Here is a 21,809-nt window from a genome sequence, read left to right on the forward strand (position 1 = left end):
TGGTTTGGAGATAAGGATCAACCTTGTTTATATCCCTGAATACCCCATGTTATATTATTAAAACAGAATGTCTCATGTTATATTATTAAAACAGACAACAACAAAAATTGGATAAACAGAGAGTGACAGAAATGCGGAAGAATACCGTACCTTATAATAGATATACTGCTAGATTTAACCTCTTTAGTTTAGAAAAACGGCGCCTCAGAGGGGATATTATAGCATTATACAAGTATATCCGGAGTCAATACAAACCATTGTCTGGAAATCTATTCAAAAACTTGACTATAAATAGGACACAAGGCCACGTGTTTAGACTGGAAAAAAAGGAGATTTCGTCTAGGGCAAAGGAAGGTTTTTTTTTACAGTAAGAACAATAAGGATGTGGAATTCTCTGCCTGAAGAAGGGGGTTTATCAGATGGTTCATTTATACTATTTCTTCATATATCCTGTATATAACTGTCTGGTATAACAACAACAATATTTTTTTCCTAATAAAAGGAATGTTGACTATAATTGCTGGAGAGACAGCACGTTCTCACTACATGCTGCTTAGCTAAGCTTTTATTTTTACAATCTGGTTAATAATGAACTTGCAGATACTAATACCATTTAGTATTAGGGTAAAATACATTACACGTGTGCTAGCAAGCAGAAACTAATGTGTTTATCAATCTGCGCAAATTAAGATTTTAGTTAAGAATAGAGGCTTGAAAAAACTATTTTTTTAGAAAACAAAATGGCTTTTCAGTTGGTATTTAATAGCATTATACAAATGTATAAAAGCCAACACAAACAATAATCTGGTAACTTGTTCAGTAGAAGAGAGTCAGAGTAGACCGCAAGAGGTACTTAGATATGGATCATTCAGACTGCGTCCTGGTAAGGTGGAAGGGTTTGAATCGTACATTTCAGTGTATGAGCATTTTGACTCAAAATAAAATTATGCTATTACCAGACTGTGTTACTATAAAACTGTTTTCATGAAATAAACAAGAAAAAAACTATTATTTGCGTTATCCGGTGTATTTTGCCCTCTTTTTTTTTTTATTTTAGTTGTGCATAGATAATACAAACAGGCTTGCAATGCCACAACAGCTAAAGTGAGCATTTCAATAGACATTGAAAGACAATTGTATGGCATTTGGTAACACGGCAAATTTTTAGAAGTAATGTAATAGAAACAAGCTAGGCCTGCATTGGCTATATTGAATTATACAGAGGAAAACAAGTAAGTAAGGAGCTAAAAATGATTTCACTAAATGTGCTATACAAACCAAAACACATATACTAATACAAAACAAAAAACATAGAGTGTGCTGTATCTTTAAGACAAAGTATTAATGTATATCAGCTGTAGCATCAAACATATGAAGGTGCATATGTGTTAATGTGCTGCAAACAAAAACACATTAAATAAAGTGACATATATTTAAACTTCTATTAAAGTGCAATGTGCCCAATTTTAACTTATAATGTGCCACACTGCAAAACACAAAAAATAATAAAGTGCTACCAATATTGTGCAGATATACAGTGTAGCACTTTACTTACATTTATATCTTTCTGCCATATATTAGATAGGTTGATATGCTTGCAGGCAATTTCATACAGCATAAAGCATGTCAGAGAAAAAAAAAATGAAATTTCTTTTTTTCTTAATATGGTGGCAGTACGTATGGGTTGTGCTTCCTAATTGGGACAAGCATCTGCAAGATAGGTGATTAAGAAAAGTCCCTCCCTTTTACCCTATAAAGGGCTTCCCTGGCAAACCCACCTCAGTCCTAGCAAGAGTACACACCTAAGCCACACACTGTAAGCAAAATTGAGATTTGCACTGCCGCCATATTAAGAAAAAAGAATTTAAGGTGAGTAAAAATTTCAGTTTTTTCTGACATATGGTGGCAGTGCGTATGGGATATAGCAAGATTCCCAGTTGGGCCTTATGCCTTAACAGCTTGAAGTACCTACGCCCTAACGCAATTTTAGAGGCCGAGAGTACATCTAGCCTGAAAATACCTGATGTTTTTTAAGGTGCTAATAGCTGACCAAGAAGCTGATTGCTACGGGTGAAGCAAGAGCTTTTCTCCGCCCACGAATCGGCCATTGCCTTTGTGGAATGCGCTGGGAAAGATGCTGGCGAATCAAAACTACTGAAGCATAGGCCTTTATGAGAGACAAAATAACGGGAAATAGAATTATGAGAGGCTTCATTCCCCTTAAAACTTTCCTAGAAGTTGACAACAGGTGATCTGATCTTCTGAATGCGGCTGATATTGATAGGTACATCTAAAATGCCCTTTTTTAACCGTAGAATATGCCATCTAGTTCCAGCTGGGAGGTGACATAATTGTAGAAGGATGAGCGGATTAACAGGTCTAAAAGATAACTCTAGTAGAATTGAAGTTTTAGGATGAAACACAACTTTCACCCTGATGGAATATAAGAAATTCCACTGAATAATATATATCCAGAAGCTCTCTTGGCAGAGGTAATGGCCACTAAGAATGCTGGTTAAGCTTTAGCATATTAAAAGGAACCACCTCCAAAGTACAAGGGCACCTGAAAGACTTAAGAAAGATCCCAGGAGGGAAACAGAACTTTCTGGGTGGCCCAAGAAGCCCATTGCTTTAAAGAAACTTCTAACCAGTAGATACGAAGACCAATCCCTTCTCAGAAAGAACTTAGGGAATACAATTTGGTCTTAACGTGGTAACGCCCACCCTGTGGAAATCTCCTGCTGCAAGTGTAAATTTGAACCAACCAGACAAATGAACTAGAAGACAATGACGTTCTTTAAACAATGTAGACACTCTACCCAAATCCTCATGTAAAAATTAGAGGCGGAACGACTAGAAGATTATACACAACAAGTGGACTCTGACTCATGAAGACTCAGGAGATGAAGGATGCACCATGCAGTGCCCTAGTGTCAATAAGAACCTATTCAACACTTTCAGTAGGATATCCTATCTTCCAAAAGTGTTTTTGAGATCGGAAGATCCCCAAACTTGAAAGTCATCTCCACCAAGGCCGAAAAACTGGCTCGTGTTTGGCCAGTATGGAAAGATTGGCAGAACCACTGCTCTGTCCGTTCACCTCTTTAGAAGAAGTCTTGGGAACAGTCAATAGGAGAAAAAATGTAAGCCCGGAGAAATACCCTTAGATAGATAGACCAACTATTCCACGTGAACTATCTGCCCTGTACAGAGAGGCAAACTTAAGAATCTTCATGTTCTCCCTCTTTGCCATAAGGTCTATCTGGCACTCCAAATCTCTCTGTAAACCGTGGACATGATTGGATCTATAGACCCTTACTCTTGATTCCAATTTCTTGTGCTGAGGTTGTAGGTGATGACATTGTGGAATGGAGAGAGGACCTCCAAGAGATCCTGAGCCCAGAACAACGTTTTGATACATAGCTGAAACAGATCTTGCCTCTGGCACTGTGTAGCGGTACTTACCCTCTCCAGGGGCCGGCCGGGGTCCTCTCTTCTCGCCGCGCGCGGTCCTGCTCCTGCACGAGCCGCGCGCGGCTCAGCCAACGAGATGATCAGTCAGGCGGGCAGTGACCGCGAGAAGCGGTCACGTGTCCCGCCCGACACTAAGAGCGCGCCGCGCGTCTCGGGCGCGCTCTTAAAGGGACAGTGGGAGACTAAATTAGAATCAGTCTCCCATTGGCCCCTGTCAGGCCACATTCCCCATACACTCACATTTTGGGGGCGTGGATATGACAGGGGCCAATCAAAGTGAACCTTAGGGTATTTATACTCACCTGTTTCCCTTGCTCCTTGCCCTATCGTGGTTTCTGTCCAGTTTCCCTTTAGTGCTTGTATCGTTCAGTTGGTTTTTTGGTGCTTGACCTTGGCTTTGTTCCTGACTCCGCTCTATCTTTATATCATGACACTAGAACTGCTGGACACCCTGGTATTTCTAAGACATTCTCAGCAGTTTCTAGATATTTCTGGTGGGCTTCCTTGCGCAAGGACGTCACCGATTACGTTAATGCCTGTAGCACTTGTGCCAGTATGAAGTCCTCCCACAGAGTTCCTTGTGGGTTGTTACATCCGTTGCCCATACCCGAGAGACCGTGGTCCAATATATCCATGGATTTCATTGTTGAATTACCTCCCTCTAATGGTAAAACTGTCATCCTAATGATTGTGGATCGTTTTTCTAAGATGGCTCATTTTGTGTCTCTTGTCAAATTACCATCATCCAGGGAACTTGCCTCTATCTTTGCCAGGGAGGTGTTTCGATTGCATGGTATTCCCACTTCGATCGTGTCCGATAGGGGTAGCCAGTTTATCTCCAGATTCTGGAGAACGTTTTGTACAGAGATGGGTATCTCCCTCTCGTTTTCCTCAGCCTACCACCCCCAGTCTAATGGAGCTGCTGAACGTGCCAACCAATCTCTAGAGCAGTATCTTCGTTGTTTCGTGTCCCACCATCAGAACAATTGGGCTGACCTTCTTCCTTGGGCTGAGTTTGCTCGTAATAATGCTGCTCATGAATCCTCCGCTAACAGCCCTTTTTACGTTGTTTATGGCCGGCATCCCGTGGTTCTTCCAGCTGCATTCTCCTTACAGGGCATGCCAGCTCTGGACGAACATTTGGCTAGTCTACGTAATACTTGGGAGCAGGTTCAGTGTTCTTTGGTGGCCTCAGCTGCTCGTCAGAAGGTTCAGGCAGACAAGCATCGCAGGGCGGCTCCATCCTATGCTGTGGGAGACCGGGTTTGGCTTTCTACTCGCAATATTCGTCTTCGTGTGCCTTCTATGAAGTTGGCCCCTCGTTTTATTGGTCCTTTTCGTATCTTGCATGTGGTTAATCCTGTCTCGTATGCATTGGATCTTCCAAAAAATGTACGCATTCCTAACGTGTTTCATACCTCCTTGTTAAAACCCCTCCTGTGCAACCGTTATACTCGGCATGTCCCTCCTCCTCCTCCGGTTTCTGTGGAGGGCCATGAGGAGTTTGAAGTGGCGGCTGTAATTGACTCTCGTTTGCTTCGGGGTCGCCTCCAATATCTGGTACATTGGAAGGGCTATGGGCCTGAGGAACGCAGTTGGATTTCCGCTGACGCTGTTCACGCTCCTCGCCTTGTGCGTTCTTTCCACGCTCGTTTTCCTGCCAGGCCTGCTCCTCCCCGCCCGGTGGGCGTGTCTTCAGGGGGGGGTACTGTAGCGGTACTTACCCTCTCCAGGGGCCGGCCGGGGTCCTCTCTTCTCGCCGCGCGCGGTCCTGCTCCTGCACGAGCCGCGCGCGGCTCAGCCAACGAGATGATCAGTCAGGCGGGCAGTGACCGCGAGAAGCGGTCACGTGTCCCGCCCGACACTAAGAGCGCGCCGCGCGTCTCGGGCGCGCTCTTAAAGGGACAGTGGGAGACTAAATTAGAATCAGTCTCCCATTGGCCCCTGTCAGGCCACATTCCCCATACACTCACATTTTGGGGGCGTGGATATGACAGGGGCCAATCAAAGTGAACCTTAGGGTATTTATACTCACCTGTTTCCCTTGCTCCTTGCCCTATCGTGGTTTCTGTCCAGTTTCCCTTTAGTGCTTGTATCGTTCAGTTGGTTTTTTGGTGCTTGACCTTGGCTTTGTTCCTGACTCCGCTCTCTCTTTATCCTTGCTTGCTTATCCGCTATTTTGTCCTCTGTGTACCAGTCCTCGGCTTGTTCTACGTTACGCTGTCTCTCTGTTCCCTTGACCTCGGCTTGTTCTAGACTCTGTCTTGCTTTTTCTCGTCAAGTCCGGCCATTCTAAGGTCCGGTAGACGAACCCTGGTTTCTTGTCTCCTGACTATCTGTACTATTCCTGCGTGTTGGGGTATATTACCGTGACATTACGATAGGGCCATGGACCCCGCAGGTTTAGGTCAACAGATGGCCACTCATGAGGCTAGATTCGCAGAACAGGATCACCGTATGGATCAAATGGCTCAAGCCATCCAGACACTGTTATCCAGATCAGCTCCGGTACCTGTACCTACGCCTCCTGTAAACCCTATACCGGACACAGCTAATATGCCTAATGCTTCTGCACATCTAACCCCGCCACCTTGGTATGGAGGGGACGCTAAGACATGTAGGGGATTCCTTAATCAAGTGGAATTCCACTTTGAAATGTACCCACGTTCATTTCCCACTGATAGATCTAAGGTGGGTTTTCTTATGCACCAGCTTACGGATAAGGCACTAGAATGGGCAAATCCTATTTGGGAGGCTAATGGGCCTATGGTACACGACTTCAATAGCTTCCTCACAGCGTTCCGTAGAACATTTGACACGACTAAAAGGTCAAAAAATGCCGCCAGGGCATTAATGAGAATAAAGCAAGGATCTAAATCTGTAGCCGATTATGCTATTCAGTTCCGTACCCTTGCCTCACAGGTAGATTGGACTAATAATGGGCTTACTACCGCGTTTATGGAAGGTCTGTCTGATACTATGTTGGATGAGGTAGCAGCTAAGGACCTCCCTGTACCCCTGGAGGACCTGATTGACTATCTTATCGATATAGATAACAGGATCCGTGACAGGTTATATACCAGGTCCAGAAATAGACATTTTGTTCCCTTTAACTCCCCTAGAGCTGAGACTCCCGAGGGATCTAAGGGTTCTGAGGAGGAACCTATGCAGTTAGGGGTTGCCAAACTTACTGACGCTGAAAAGCTTTATAGGAGAAAGGAGGGACTTTGTCTTTATTGTGGTAGGAGGGGTCATATGAGACAAGACTGTCCCGTGCGTCCGGGAAACTATCGCACCTAAGACCGTATAGAGGACTGGCCTTGGGTGTGACATCACAGTCCTCACATTTGCCTCTTAATAAACTACTTCTTCCTGTTTCCCTGCACCTTGATAATAACTGCATAGCAGGGAATATACTAGCCCTGGTTGATTCCGGAGCGGCCGAAAACTTTATTGATTCCAGTTTTGTCAAGGAGAATAACATACCCACCAGAGAGAAGGAGACACCCTTGGCCGTTGAGGCCATAGATGGTAGACCATTATGCTCTCCAGTTATCACACATGAAACTGTTCCACTACATATGTCTACAGGGGTGTTACACTCTGAGACCATTCGGTTTCAGATCATTACTTCTCCTTCCTCTCACCTCGTGTTAGGGTATCCTTGGTTACGTACTCATAATCCCACCATTGATTGGGAGTCAGGACAAATAGTTTCTTGGAGTGATTCTTGCCAAGAGTCTTGTATTGTTAAAGTCACCCCTTTGAATTCTACTAATATTCCTCCCGTGCCTACGGTCATACCCTCTCAGTACCTGTCTCTTAAATCTGTTTTTGATAAAAGGGAGGCTGAAAGATTGCCACCTCACAGGCCTTACGATTGTGCAATTAATTTATTACCTGGTACAATGCCTCCCAAAGGGAGAATATATCCTTTATCTCCTCAGGAGAATCTGGTTATGGAGGAATATATTAAGGAATCTCTAGAGAAGGGATTTATAAGAAGATCCTCTTCCCCGGCAGGGGCGGGTTTCTTCTTTGTATCTAAGAAAGATGGCGAATTAAGGCCTTGTATTGACTATAGGGGCCTTAATAAAATCACCGTCAAAAATGCGTACCCCATACCTTTGATCACAGAACTATTTGATAGGCTTAAACAGGCCACAGTTTTTACTAAATTGGACCTTAGGGGTGCTTACAATCTCATACGTATCAAAAAGGATCACGAGTGGAAGACCGCTTTCAATACCAGGAGTGGCCACTACGAGTACACTGTGATGCCCTTTGGTCTTTGTAATGCCCCAGCAGTTTTTCAGGAATTTATTAATGATGTCCTACGTCAATTTATACATACATTCGTTATAGTATACTTGGACGACATATTGATTTATTCTACTGATTTACAGACTCATCACATGCATGTTAAATTAGTGTTGAGAACTCTTCTGGTTAACGGTCTCTATTGCAAACTCGAAAAATGTTCATTTGATCAATCTGAAGTCCAATTCTTGGGTTATATAATCTCGGCCAAGGGTTTTCGTATGGATCCCAAGAAACTGTCTGCCATTATGGAATGGCCTCTACCCCAGGGGCTGAAAGCCATTCAGCGTTTTCTGGGGTTCTCTAATTATTATAGGCGTTTTATTAAAGGGTTTTCTGCCATTGTTGCGCCTATAACCAGAATGGCCAAGAAGGATGGTAATACTCATGTCTGGAAACCAGAAGCACTCGAGGCCTTTGAATTCTTGAAGGCTACATTTGCCTCTGCTCCTGTTTTACAGCATCCTGTCCCTTCACTGCCCTTTATTCTCGAAGTTGATGCTTCTGAGATAGGGGTAGGTGCTATCTTGTCTCAAAGAGATTCACCTGAAAAGCCGTTACACCCTTGTGGCTTCTTTTCCAGACAGATGTCCAAAGCAGAGAGGAATTATGATGTAGGCAATCGTGAACTCCTTGCTATCATTTTGGCGCTCAAGGAATGGAGACATCTGCTAGAGGGTACTAGGGATCCCATCCTCATTTTAACGGATCACAAAAACCTCTCTTACCTTAGTGAAGCAAAAAGATTGTCTTCCAGGCAGGCCAGGTGGTCTCTGTTTTTGTCTCGTTTTAATTACATAATCACTTACAGACCGGGTGACCGTAATACTAAAGCTGACGCTCTGTCCAGACAATTCGAGACTACTGACAAACTCGAGGTCGATGTTACCCCTGTCATTCCGCCTGACAGAATAATAGCGACTACTGTTCTTTCCATTTCGTCTTCTCTCTTACAAGCTATTCAGGCTAAACAACACTTGGCTCCTGGGGAGAGGCCTGCTGATAAGCTATTCGTTGATATACCGGAGAGACGAGACATCTTGTCATTATATCATGACACTAGAACTGCTGGACACCCTGGTATTTCTAAGACATTCTCAGCAGTTTCTAGATATTTCTGGTGGGCTTCCTTGCGCAAGGACGTCACCGATTACGTTAATGCCTGTAGCACTTGTGCCAGTATGAAGTCCTCCCACAGAGTTCCTTGTGGGTTGTTACATCCGTTGCCCATACCCGAGAGACCGTGGTCCAATATATCCATGGATTTCATTGTTGAATTACCTCCCTCTAATGGTAAAACTGTCATCCTAATGATTGTGGATCGTTTTTCTAAGATGGCTCATTTTGTGTCTCTTGTCAAATTACCATCATCCAGGGAACTTGCCTCTATCTTTGCCAGGGAGGTGTTTCGATTGCATGGTATTCCCACTTCGATCGTGTCCGATAGGGGTAGCCAGTTTATCTCCAGATTCTGGAGAACGTTTTGTACAGAGATGGGTATCTCCCTCTCGTTTTCCTCAGCCTACCACCCCCAGTCTAATGGAGCTGCTGAACGTGCCAACCAATCTCTAGAGCAGTATCTTCGTTGTTTCGTGTCCCACCATCAGAACAATTGGGCTGACCTTCTTCCTTGGGCTGAGTTTGCTCGTAATAATGCTGCTCATGAATCCTCCGCTAACAGCCCTTTTTACGTTGTTTATGGCCGGCATCCCGTGGTTCTTCCAGCTGCATTCTCCTTACAGGGCATGCCAGCTCTGGACGAACATTTGGCTAGTCTACGTAATACTTGGGAGCAGGTTCAGTGTTCTTTGGTGGCCTCAGCTGCTCGTCAGAAGGTTCAGGCAGACAAGCATCGCAGGGCGGCTCCATCCTATGCTGTGGGAGACCGGGTTTGGCTTTCTACTCGCAATATTCGTCTTCGTGTGCCTTCTATGAAGTTGGCCCCTCGTTTTATTGGTCCTTTTCGTATCTTGCATGTGGTTAATCCTGTCTCGTATGCATTGGATCTTCCAAAAAATGTACGCATTCCTAACGTGTTTCATACCTCCTTGTTAAAACCCCTCCTGTGCAACCGTTATACTCGGCATGTCCCTCCTCCTCCTCCGGTTTCTGTGGAGGGCCATGAGGAGTTTGAAGTGGCGGCTGTAATTGACTCTCGTTTGCTTCGGGGTCGCCTCCAATATCTGGTACATTGGAAGGGCTATGGGCCTGAGGAACGCAGTTGGATTTCCGCTGACGCTGTTCACGCTCCTCGCCTTGTGCGTTCTTTCCACGCTCGTTTTCCTGCCAGGCCTGCTCCTCCCCGCCCGGTGGGCGTGTCTTCAGGGGGGGGTACTGTAGCGGTACTTACCCTCTCCAGGGGCCGGCCGGGGTCCTCTCTTCTCGCCGCGCGCGGTCCTGCTCCTGCACGAGCCGCGCGCGGCTCAGCCAACGAGATGATCAGTCAGGCGGGCAGTGACCGCGAGAAGCGGTCACGTGTCCCGCCCGACACTAAGAGCGCGCCGCGCGTCTCGGGCGCGCTCTTAAAGGGACAGTGGGAGACTAAATTAGAATCAGTCTCCCATTGGCCCCTGTCAGGCCACATTCCCCATACACTCACATTTTGGGGGCGTGGATATGACAGGGGCCAATCAAAGTGAACCTTAGGGTATTTATACTCACCTGTTTCCCTTGCTCCTTGCCCTATCGTGGTTTCTGTCCAGTTTCCCTTTAGTGCTTGTATCGTTCAGTTGGTTTTTTGGTGCTTGACCTTGGCTTTGTTCCTGACTCCGCTCTCTCTTTATCCTTGCTTGCTTATCCGCTATTTTGTCCTCTGTGTACCAGTCCTCGGCTTGTTCTACGTTACGCTGTCTCTCTGTTCCCTTGACCTCGGCTTGTTCTAGACTCTGTCTTGCTTTTTCTCGTCAAGTCCGGCCATTCTAAGGTCCGGTAGACGAACCCTGGTTTCTTGTCTCCTGACTATCTGTACTATTCCTGCGTGTTGGGGTATATTACCGTGACACACTGCCCTGTCTGTTGACGTGAAGGAAACAGTGTCGAGGTCTGACCGCATTGTAATAGGTCCCTCAATCAACCAAGATCTGAATCGGTAAATGGAGTGAAGAACTGTCTTAAGAGCTCTGAAATTAGTGGACTATTTTTCTTAAGACCAAGAATGCTGGCACATTAGAGAATATAGACAAGCAACCCAGCCTGTGTTAGATGCATTCTGTGGAGAAAATTACTCCTTCTATAGGCCGAAAGGACAGTTTCCGCTTTTTTCAAAGAGAGTCTAGAAGACAGAAATCTAAGATTTCGACACTTTGACACAGAGGAGAGAATTTTCCACTGTAGCGGCCAAATCCATATTTTGCCCAGTTGACCGCACGAATTGAAGATGTCAGACATCCCAGCAATCTCATTTCCCGTCCTTATGGAGAAATTTTTGCTTTATTAGTAATTGGACATTTCCTTTATGAGTGCAGTAGATGCAGACGTAACGTTTTAAGGTTAACACAAACCTCAAAAAACCCTATGTTTCCTGGAGAAGAAGAAAATACATTATCGTCTCCGTATCCAACCGTGTTGCTGTAGCGCTCTCCTAGCTACCTGAACATAGTAAAGGGCAACCATCCCGATTAGCAATAAGTAGCCAAACTCCCAGGTAGGGAATGTCTCATTCCCAAAAATATGCTGTTATGGGAGCGTTTGAAGAGCAATGAAATCTCTTCAATCCACTTATTATGTCATATTTTTAGAAAACGTCTTGAGGGGCCATAATAGGGATATGTGGCAATATATCTCTGTGATCTATATACACCATGAAATTCCTTTCTGCAGAATCAGAGTTACAGAAGCAGAAGTTTCAATTCTGAACCTCAGGAGAGGAACCAATTAATTTAAATTCATAACCAATTTAAAGGAATGATCCAAGTTTGGTAACCAGAAGATTCTTGAGGAACCCGACGAACTTCGTGGTTCACAGAACCATATCTCAAACTCCTTGTTTCTGTAAATAGAGAATCAGATGTTTGGAAGACTATGGATTGGGCAGATTTGAAAAGAGCAAGGGGTGCCCTCTTTAACTAGATCAAGAAACCAGTGATTGCAAGTAGGTTCTACTAAAAAAAACATATTTAAAGTCGAGCAAAAAAGGCTCATTACACAGAGTGTTTCCATTTCTGCATATAAGAAAGACATGGGGTTTGATCATTAAAGTTTAGCAGATTTATCCTGCCCCATGACCGATTCATTTCTGATAAACCTTCTCAGTACATCAGGTTGGAACCAACTCCACACAGTATGATGAACCAGACATGTCTTAAGAAGAGGTAGATAAACATTCGCCAGACATTAGAAGTAATCGAAGGACGTTTCTCTTTGGTCTCTGCGGAACATCTCAGGCAGAGCAGCTGATACACTATTTGATTCTCTATAAGAAAGATAGGAATTATTGCATATTCTCTGCTTAAGTTTACTCAAGAAATTGCAGCACCTTCATCATATTTATAAACCCCAGAACCATATTAAGGGGAGTAGCACAGATACAATAAGCAAAAGCCGTGCATTCCACGTTGTGCAAAGAACCAGACATGTCTTAAGAAGAGGTAGATAAACATTCGCCAGACATTAGAAGTAATCGAAGGACGTTTCTCTTTGGTCTCTGCGGAACATCTCAGGCAGAGCAGCTGATACACTATTTGATTCTCTATAAGAAAGATAGGAATTATTGCATATTCTCTGCTTAAGTTTACTCAAGAAATTGCAGCACCTTCATCATATTTATAAACCCCAGAACCATATTAAGGGGAGTAGCACAGATACAATAAGCAAAAGCCGTGCATTCCACGTTGTGCAAAGATCAGCTAATCTTACCTTGAAAACCCCTGAGCCGTGTGGGGGGTTGGTGACATGAGGATCCCATCTAACAAGCTTCCTGCTGCCAGAGGGAACAGCAGAGCGATCTGCACTCAGTGGTTTCCTGGAAGTTCCAGTTCACGCATGTGTAATAGTGCACCCGGAACTTCGGTGGAACACAACACCACCTGGGTGTGCGTTTCACCACTGTGTGCAGATGCACGGCCTTCAACATAATGAAGATGCCCCCTGGCCCGCACATACTCAGCAAGCCGGAACATACTAAAGTTAAACAGAAAGGAACCTCCACGGATGGAGCCATGCTTCTCAGCTTACAACAGATGCTTGATCCGCCCCGTGCTGGGACAAGGAAGAACTGAGGTGGGTTTGCCGGGGAAGCCCTTTATAGGGCAAAGGAGAGGGACTTTTCTTAATCACCTATCTTGCAGATGCTTGTCCCAATTAGGAAGCACAACCCATACGTACTGCCACCATATGTCAGAAAAAAACAAATTAGGGCAATACTGATGATAATAAATAATAGCGCAAAAAATAGGAATAGCACTCACAAATGTAGAGCAGTTGAAGTCTGCTCTAACTGTATAAGCTTCCACCTTATATTCAATAAAGGTGTACAAACTGGAATGAACTTGTAGAAAAATGTATTTAAAGCTGATTCAAAAAAATCAGCAGGTAGGTAAACTCTCTTTAGGCTTTGTACCCCTCCAGTTCAGCTTCTCTTGTGGTCCTCTGGTCAAAAGCTGGCTTCTGATAAACCAGGGAACCAGGTACCGCTGATACTCTTCCGGGGGCGGGGCTTTCTAGCGGCATGCGTGATGATGTAGGGCGCAATGACGCATTTTGCCAACACCTCGGTTTCCTCAAGATGTGAGGAAGCAGAGGTGTCGGCAAAACACATCATCGCGCCCTGAGTAGAAGACCTCTTTATTACTAAACTACTGAATTGCTGTTTTTGTTTCCCTGAATACATCTGTATAATGCTATCATATAACCACTGGCACACCAGTGTGTCTGGGCAGCTGTGTGGGGGGGGGGGGGGTTCAGTATGTGTGTGTTAGAGAGAGGGGTGCTGTGTGTGTGTGGGGGGGTGCTGTGTGTGTTAGGGGTGCACTGTGTGTGAGCGGGATGCATTGTTTGTGAGGGGTGCTGTGTGTGAGAGGTGCTGTGTGTGTGAGGTGCTGTGTCTGAGTGAAGTGTTGTGTGTGTGAAGGGTGCTGTGTGTGTGTGAGGGGCGCTGTGTGTGTGGTGGTTGCTGTAAATGTGGGGGGTGCAGTGTATGTGTGTTTGTGTGTGAGGGGTGCTCTGTGTGTGAGGGGTGCTCTGTGTGTGAGAGTTGCTGTGTGTGGAGGGTGCTGTATGTGAGGGTGGTGCACAGGAATTTTTGTTATTTTTATTTAAAATTAAAAAAAATTAAGTTTCATGTCCCCCCCCCCCCCCCCCCCACCCTTCTTCTTACTTTTGGTGAAGGAGGGGAACACAGCCAACCCTGGTGGTCCAGTGGTGAGTACTATAGACCTTACAGCCTGCAGCTCCGCTGGGTGCAGGCTATCTTCACTCTTCCCGCAAGCAGAATGCTGTAACGCTCAGCAACGCTCAGACCAGCATGCTCGCTATGATCTCCCCAAAGACCCGAGAGGGCCCTAAGCAAGTAAGCATGGACAGCTCTCTGTGGGCCGGCAGGGGAGATCAAAAGATCTTCCCTGTCGGCATGGGCACATGGGCATCGCACTGGGGCCTCCAGGGCATGTGCCCAGCATACCCATGCAGGAAGACGGCCCTGATCATCAACAATTACTCACTGGTTGGGTATGAGATTATTTCATTAGGATGACATGAGACGATTTTGACTTTGCTGCTTCTCTTTCCCACTGACCTCGGCTTGCCTCACTATGATTATCATCTCTCTGTTCCAGTCTCCCATCTCTGCTTAAGACCAGAAGGCCACTCAAGGCTCAGGGGCTCAACCACCTGGGTAACGAGTGGCTACCTCTGGCAGAAAACATTGCTGATCTGGCTACTGGACTCCAAAACTTTGTAACATCAATATCATTACAGAATAATCTGGCCCATTCATGGAGACCGTCGGATCAGATTCTGCATTGGCCCAGCAGGTTGCTTTTAATGCAAGAACTATGCAGACCCAGGCACAGACCATTCAAGTGCTGCAAGATCAGGTAGCTGAACTGCAAAATGAAGTTCGATCAATGCATAGTGAGCATACCAGCTACAGGGTACATGATGTTGCGGCTGCTGCTGCTACTACTGTTACACCTGCACAAGATGCCCGCTTGCCTCTACCAGAAAAATTTGGAGGAGACCGCAAAAAATGTAGGGGTTTCCTAAATCAATGCCGTTTGCATTTCATGATGTTACCTAACCGTTTTCCATCTGAAATAGAGAAGGTGGGATTTATTTTCTCCCTATTCAAAGATGAAGCCCTGGCTTGGGGCTCCCCTTTTCTGGAACAGGACAGTCCAGTCTTGGGAAATTTAAAAGACTTTCTTGAGGCCATGTGCCTAGTTTTTGATGACCCCAATCGCTGTGCTACAGCAGAAGCCACTCTCCTTCATTTACATCAAGGGAGGCGTTCTGTGGCTGAATATGCTGCTGAATTCAGACAGTGGGTTGCTGATACTACTTGGAACCAATCAGCCCAGAGGTTCCACTTCAGAAGGGGTCTCTCAGAAGCTATAAAAGATGAGCTAGCTCGTTTTGATCTTCCTGTTGAGTTTGATGCATTTGTGCGGTTGGCTATCCGTATTGATCGGAGACTTTCAGAAAGAAGATTGGAAAGACAGGGCTCTTTTAAACCAAGTGCTACTCCTACTTTCTATTCAAGAATTTCTACTCCGACCCCACAAACACCTACAGACTCTGAACCTGAGGCTATGCAGGTAGATCTAATAAGAGGGTCATTATCCAACAATGGCGACGCACTCACAATTTATGCCTGTATTGTGGTAGTGCAGGGCATTATGCCATCAATTGCCCTAGCAAGTCTAAAAGAACAATAGCTATGACTGCTGAGGGTGCACAGATTCAACACCAATCCCAGATTTCAGACCAACTGGATTCTGTCACACAACCCTTGTTTTCTCTGGCTCAGGGTGAAGAGGGTATGATGACTCAACATCCTCATTTGGTGGTGCCTATCACTTTGCAATATGGTGATAATAAAATTTCAACTACAGCTATGATAGATTCTGGAGCAGGCGGAAACTTTATGGATATCAAATTTGCAGCAGGAAATACAATTCAGTCTATCCCTAAATCTTCACCTGTGTTAATGGAAACAGTAGACGGTTCTCCACTTACGTCAGGCCCGGTTACACATGAGACTGTGCCCTTAAAATTGATTCTGGAAGTGAATCACCATGAGTCTATATCTTTCCACCTAATTTCCTCAACACAGTTTCCAGTGATTTTGGGTATACCCTGTCTTGCTCTGCATAACCCACAGATTGATTGGAAGACTAGAACTTTGTCCTTTCCTTCAGAACACTGCTTAATGAATTGTCAACCCTCTAAGGCAACACCTGTTGCCACAACAATTAATGAAATGGTTGATACAAACTTAACTAAGCTTCCTCTACAATATCGGGATTTTGCAGATGTCTGTGATAAGAAGAATGCTGATCAGCTTCCACCTCACAGGCCTTATGATTGCCCCATAGAGCTGCTACCTGGAGCTGCTATCCCATTTGGCCGTATATACTCCCTTTCTGAGCCTGAATTGAAAGCACTTCGTGAATACATACAAGAAAATCTTGCCAAAGGCTTTATTCGACCATCTACTTCTCCAGCAGGAGCTCCTATATTCTTTGTAGAAAAGAAAGATGGCAGTCTACGGCCATGTGTCGATTACAGGGACATTAATAAAATCACTGTTAAAAACCGCTATTCCTTGCCTCTCATTCCTGAACTTCTGGAGAGACTTCGTTCAGCTAAAATATTTACGAAGCTTGATCTACGGGGGGGCATATAATCTGGTTCGTATAAGACCAAATGATGAATGGAAAACAGCTTTCAGAACCAGGTACGGACATTACAAATATCTAGTAATGCCATTTGGGCTTTGTAATGCCCCTGCAACTTTTCAGCATCTAATCAATGATGTACTACGGGATCTCCTGGATCAGTTTGTTGTGGCATATTTGGATGATATCCTGATATTTTCTGATAATCTTGAAAATCACAGAAAACAGGTCTGCATTGTTCTTGAGCGCCTTCGTACCCACCACCTATACATTAAACTGGAAAAATGTGAGTTTGAACAAACAGAAATTCAATTCCTGGGATATGTAATAACTCCTAAAGGTTTAAGTATGGACGCAAGTAAAATTAAAGCTGTGCTGGACTGGCCCATCCCCAAGAATGAAAAAGATATTCAGAGATTTGTGGGGTTTGCCAATTTTTACAGGCGTTTCATTAAGAATTTCTCTGCCGTTATTACACCGATCACTGAACTTACACGTAAAGGGACTCCTTTTCAGTGGTCCAATGAGGCTGACACTGCATTTTCCAGATTAAAGACTCTGTTTACATCTGCCCCTATCCTGGTACATCCTCAGCCAGAATTGCCATTTACTGTAGAGGTAGATGCTTCTGATTCAGCTGTTGGGGCTATACTGTCTCAAAGGACTGGACCTAAGATGTTGTTACATCCATGTGCCTTCTATTCCCGCCAGATGTTACCAGCAGAAAGAAATTATGACATAGGGAATAAAGAACTTTTGGCTATAAAAGCTGCCTTTGCCGAATGGAGACATCTCTTGGAGGGAGCCACCCATCCAATTACTGTCCTCACAGATCACAAAAATCTGGAATGTATTCAATCAGCTAAGAGACTGTCAGCCAGACAAGCACGCTGGTCCCTATTTTTCTCAAGGTTTAATTTTTTGATTTCATACCGCCCTGGTTCCAGAAATGGCAAGGCAGATGCCTTGTCTAGGATAGCTGACCCCCTCCATACTACAGTAACCAAAGCCACCATCTTGCCTGAGAGTAGATTTTTAGGAGTTACCTTTCCTTCTGATCTAATGTCTCGCATTAAAAAGGGCTATGCTGATGATCAAGTTTTTCGTGATCCTCCTCGTGATCTTCATATGACCATGCTTAATGGGTTTTGGATTTTTCAACAATGTCTGTTTGTTCCAGAATCAGTGCGACTGGACGTTTTACGTCTCTACCATGACTTAAAACCAGCAGGTCATCCAGGAATCCGAAAGACACAAGAACTACTTACCCGATCCTTTTGGTGGCCTAAATATTATGAGGATGTTAAGAAGTATGTGTCCTCTTGTGATGTATGTGCCAGACATAAGACTCCTCGCTCATCCCCTATTGGCATGCTTCAGCCTCTTCCTATTCCTCATCGTCCCTGGGGATCTATATCCATGGACTTTATTGTGGAACTACCTCCCTCTAAGGAACACACTACCATTCTTGTTGTTGTGGACCGGTTAACTAAGATGAGTCATTTCATACCAGCTCGTGGTCTCCCTTCAGCTAAACAGACTGCTGACCTAGTTATTCGGGAAATATTTCGCTTGCATGGAGTGCCTGATGAAGTAATTTCTGACAGGGGAGTGCAGTTTACATCTCATTTTTGGAAATATTTTTGTTCTATTCTAGGTATTAATGTAAATCTGTCGTCAGCTTTTCATCCACAAAGTAATGGACAGACTGAGCGAACCAACCAGACGTTAGAACAATATTTGCGGTGCTATATTAGTTACCTGCAGGATGACTGGCTGGATTTTTTACCCACGGCGGAATTTGCCTATAACAATGCCCAACACTGCTCCACTTCTCTGAGCCCATTTTTCGCTAATTATGGTTACCATCCAACCTTTCTAGTGAGTCTCCCAATTACTACTTCCATTCCTGCAGTCACTGACCGGCTAACCGCCTTACGAGATTCCCAAGAACTGTTGAAGAAGACTCTTTCTGAGGCTCAGGAATGTTACAAAAGAGCTGCTGATAGGCATAGAAAGGAGGCCCCAGTTTATCATGTTGGTGACAAGGTTTGGCTGTCAACAAAGAATCTTAAGGCTCAGGGGCTCAACCACCTGGGTAACGAGTGGCTACCTCTGGCAGAAAACATTGCTGATCTGGCTACTGGACTCCAAAACTTTGTAACATCAATATCATTACAGAATAATCTGGCCCATTCATGGAGACCGTCGGATCAGATTCTGCATTGGCCCAGCAGGTTGCTTTTAATGCAAGAACTATGCAGACCCAGGCACAGACCATTCAAGTGCTGCAAGATCAGGTAGCTGAACTGCAAAATGAAGTTCGATCAATGCATAGTGAGCATACCAGCTACAGGGTACATGATGTTGCGGCTGCTGCTGCTACTACTGTTACACCTGCACAAGATGCCCGCTTGCCTCTACCAGAAAAATTTGGAGGAGACCGCAAAAAATGTAGGGGTTTCCTAAATCAATGCCGTTTGCATTTCATGATGTTACCTAACCGTTTTCCATCTGAAATAGAGAAGGTGGGATTTATTTTCTCCCTATTCAAAGATGAAGCCCTGGCTTGGGGCTCCCCTTTTCTGGAACAGGACAGTCCAGTCTTGGGAAATTTAAAAGACTTTCTTGAGGCATCAATATTGAGACATCAATATCATTACAAAGGGCTTGGGCTTGGGTTATGGGTTGAATTAAAGGTTGCATTAAGGGTTGGATGAAGGGCAAGATTAGAGGAAAATGTATACATGTGTACCATTATAGTCAGAAAAGTAGCAGAATAGAGATATGTGGGGGCGGGGCCTGACCGCGATCAGAGATGGCCACTTGATCGCTCTCTCCTTTAACCCCTTAAGGACCAAACTTCTGGAATAAAAAGGAATCATGACGTGTCAGACATGTCATGTGTCCTTAAGGGGTTAAGCTGAAATACTGACCTCACTCACACCAAGCATCGGGCTCAAAAAGGGGTCTCTTACCTCTCCACGCCGGCGGACCTTGCTTCCCTGCCCCCATCGGAAGGGGCCTCGGACAGCGCAGAGGCTCACTCTTTGGCATTCTCGCAGGAGGAACTGTCGCCTGTCGGCCGTCAAAGGCACGCTGCAGACATTAATCCGGCTGGATATCCAGGCCCTCAGAGAGGACATCCAGGGCCTGGTCGACCGCATGGGCCACGTGGAGGCCACATGCAACAAACTCAGATCAGCCCACACTCAAGTAAGTGACACCCAGGCACGGCATGAGGACATTTTAAGGGGGATAGCCCTACACGTGGCAGACCTGGACAACGAGGGGAGGCATAACAACCTCCGGCTCAGAGGCCTCCCCGAGGTTGAAACTGACCCGCCTCACCTCCAGATTATCCTAAAAGAAATAATCAACGGCTTCCTGCATAGGGAACTGGCCTCTCCGCTGGGGCTAGTGAGGGTGTAGTCATGCCTTGGAAAGAGATCGAACAAATTCAATCTGGTGGCTCCCTGAAAGCATTGACATGGATGAACCCAAGAATTGGAATACACATTTTGCACCATCAACCACTGGTGAAGGCCACCCTGGAAGTATGGCACAGAACAGCCTCACAGATGGGCATCTCATCCTTCCCTTCCCCTCTCTAGCCAATCATGAACAACCCAGAATTCACCCCGGGCATCTAAATTAGACAAACGAGAACGACTAAATCAAACCCCTTAGTGACTTCCTGAATGGCACACACATTACCTTCCTACACAAACTGAAATACGAACAAATCCGACAGTTCCTGAACAGCATTTCTCAGAAACCTGACCTCAACAGGGCTTTGACCACATTTGAATACCTGGGGACAGACCCAGAACCACTTTTACACACCATCTCCCACCTATATACTCTGCTCTTACACAATAGGAACCTCCCACCACCTCCCTACATGGGTAAATGGGAAATGATGACAAGTGATACTTTCACAGAACAACAATGGGTCAAAATATGCGATCTTACACACCACTGCGCACTGGCAAGTAAAACCCAAGAGACAGCATACAAAGTTTTGACCCTGTGGTATAGAACACCGCAAATCCTGCAGAAAATGAACCCAGACTTGAGCGACAGGTGCTGGCGATGACACACCGGATGGGGCACATTTCAGCACATATGGTGGGAATGCCCAAATGTGGTCCCCTACTGGCGAACATCAGTATGGTGCTCCAAAAGTTCCCCAACCCCCCCCCCCCTCTTCAAGCCTACCACATACCTCTTACACTGCACTACAACCCCGACAGCCAAATGTAAAAAATCCTTAACTATAGAGATACTGAACACAGAAAAACCCTCCGTTAATGGAGGAACTACGTGGACTGGAAGATTTGACGTTTACAACACAGGGTTACTTACAAATGTACTTAGATATATGGACACATTGGCTAGTAAAAGTCTACCGCCCAGACTTCCAAAGCATGTTGACATATAGATGACAGGGGGACGACACGGGAGACGACACGGGGGACGACACGGGGGACGAGGAGGCAGACACTCAGGTACAGAACCAGAATTAGATGGAAGTCTTGGGTCGCTGGTCCACAGACGCTGGTGACCACCACTCCTACACCCTGGCTCACCGCTCTTACCTGAACCACCACATACGGAGGGTGGGAGAGGGTGGCTGGAACGAAGACACACATAGGAACCAGCTAGGTGGCAACGCACAGAAGCCATCTGGTGTACCATCGCACCAGAGGGCACACCTATGGTGGTGAGATTGGAAACGGGAGCCACACCACTATCATAAGTTATAATGAACCCCAATAACAGTACACTAACACAAGACTCCATAGGACACACCTCAATACTACCCATGTTATTTGAACATGTGTTGCTTTGTTTTGTTTTGCATTATATGTTGTTATGTTACCTGCATGATATTTATGATATACAGTAACTATTATCTTCGTCAACTACTTGCTTGATTATCACAGCCCTGCGTGGCTAGCATACTGAATGCCTTTACATGCCCTGGACCTGCGAGTCCTACCTCTTTACTGCAATCTAAAAAGATATGAAACGTTCAATGAACAATAAAAATTTAATTTACAAAAAAAGAATACAAATATGGGCTGTTTGAAGAAGTCGGACATGCATGGTCTGTGAATTTCCCCAAAATAATGGTGAAAGGGGAAAAAAACACACAAAATTAACAAATTTGACCTA

At 45.1% G+C, this 21,809-nt stretch overlaps 1 protein-coding gene across 1 annotated transcript in view; it reads right to left on the reverse strand.

The window, feature by feature from the left end:
* Window positions 1–21,809, reverse strand: part of GRK1 (G protein-coupled receptor kinase 1) — a 57,515-nt gene that overhangs the window by 17,329 nt on the left and 18,377 nt on the right. The window lies entirely within an intron of this gene.

The sequence above is a fragment of the Pelobates fuscus genome, chromosome 1, assembly GCF_036172605.1.
Source record: "Pelobates fuscus isolate aPelFus1 chromosome 1, aPelFus1.pri, whole genome shotgun sequence".
In the NCBI taxonomy this organism is placed as follows: Eukaryota; Metazoa; Chordata; class Amphibia; order Anura; family Pelobatidae; genus Pelobates; species Pelobates fuscus.